Source organism: Oncorhynchus gorbuscha, unplaced genomic scaffold, assembly GCF_021184085.1.
Source record: "Oncorhynchus gorbuscha isolate QuinsamMale2020 ecotype Even-year unplaced genomic scaffold, OgorEven_v1.0 Un_scaffold_1585, whole genome shotgun sequence".
Lineage (NCBI taxonomy): Eukaryota > Metazoa > Chordata > Actinopteri > Salmoniformes > Salmonidae > Oncorhynchus > Oncorhynchus gorbuscha.
Window position 1 is genome coordinate 5,578 of NW_025746320.1, and position 1,859 is coordinate 7,436.

Consider the following 1,859-nt stretch of genomic DNA (forward strand, 5'->3'; position numbering starts at 1 on the left):
TCTTTCTGTGTGTGCTTCTTGCGGTCAATTTGCAGTCCAGTCCACAAATGATTCGTAATTATGTTCCTGCCCTCCTACCAATCCGCTGGAGGAAAAGAATCGGCCCGCGGCTGAGTCTAGTTGATGATTCCGCCTGAAGGGGGTCAAAAATGACGACGCTTCAATGAGTCCTCCGGTTAACTGCGCGGTGCGCACCGCATACAAATAGTAATACAAATATGAACATGATGCAGACAGGTATCCAAGACGTCACAACAACCTATAAGGCTTTTTATAACAACCATCAGTGTTCCACTGGATGTCATAAGGTGAATGCACCAAGTTGTAAGTCGCTCTGGATAAGAGCGTCTGCTAAATGACTTAAATGTAAATGTATTGGTTAAAAGAAATGGCAACATATTAGTCAAAAATAATTCAGATTGAAATTAAAAAGAATTAAGAGTGTTGTAAAGCGATCGTGTCAGGCGAAAATGATGTGAAAGGTTTTACCATTGCATGCGCAGTCCCACATTCACTCTGAAAGCGATGGGTTATTCCCCATAATGTGCAACAATGTCAATGAACGTCATCGCTATATTTCATTTACATTACATTTTATTACATTTAAGTCATTTAGCAGACGCTCTTATCCAGAGCGACTTACAAATTGGTGCATTCACCTTATGACATCCAGTGGAACAGCCACTTTACAATAGTGCATCTACATATTTTAAGGGGGGTGAGAAGGATTACTTTATCCTATCCTAGGTATTCCTTAAAGAGGTGGGGTTTCAGGTGTCTCCGGAAGGTGGTGATTGACTCCGCTGTCCTGGCGTCGTGAGGGAGTTTGTTCCACCATTGGGGAGCCAGAGCAGCGAACAGTTTTGACTGGGCTGAGCGGGAACTGTACTTCCTCAATGGTAGGGAGGCGAGCAGGCCAGAGGTGGATGAACGCAGTGCCCTTATTTGGGTGTAGGGCCTGATCAGAGCCTGGAGGTACTGAGGTGCCGTTCCCCTCACAGCTCCGTAGGCAAGCACCATGTTCTTGTAGCGGATGCGAGCTTCAACTGGAAGCCAGTGGAGAGAGCGGAGGAGCGGGGTGACGTGAGAGAACTTGGGAAGGTTGAACACCAGACGGGCTGCGGCGTTCTGGATGAGTTGTAGGGGTTTAATGGCACAGGCAGGGAGCCCAGCCAACAGCGAGTTGCAGTAATCCAGACGGGAGATGACAAGTGCCTGGATTAGGACCTGTGCCGCTTCCTGTGTGAGGCAGGGTCGTACTCTGCGGATGTTGTAGAGCATGAACCTACAGGAACGGGCCACCGCCTTGATGTTAGTTGAGAACGACAGGGTGTTGTCCAGGATCACGCCAAGGTTCTTAGCGCTCTGGGAGGAGGACACAATGGAGTTGTCAACCGTGATGGCGAGATCATGGAACGGGCAGTCCTTCCCCGGGAGGAAGAGCAGCTCCGTCTTGCCGAAGTTCAGCTTGAGGTGGTGATCCGTCATCCACACTGATATGCCTGCCAGACATGCAGAGATGCGATTCGCCACCTGGTCATCAGAAGGGGGAAAGGAGAAGATTAATTGTGTGTCGTCTGCATAGCAATGATAGGAGAGACCATGTGAGGTTATGACAGAGCCAAGTGACTTGGTGTATAGCGAGAATAGGAGAGGGCCTAGAACAGAGCCCTGGGGGACACCAGTGGTGAGAGCGCATGGTGAGGAGACAGATTCTCGCCACGCCACCTGGTAGGAGCGACCTGTCAGGTAGGACGCAATCCAAGCGTGGGCCACGCCGGAGATGCCCAACTCGGAGAGGGTGGAGAGGAGTATCTGATGGTTCACAGTATCGAAGGCAGCCGATAGGTCTAGAAGGA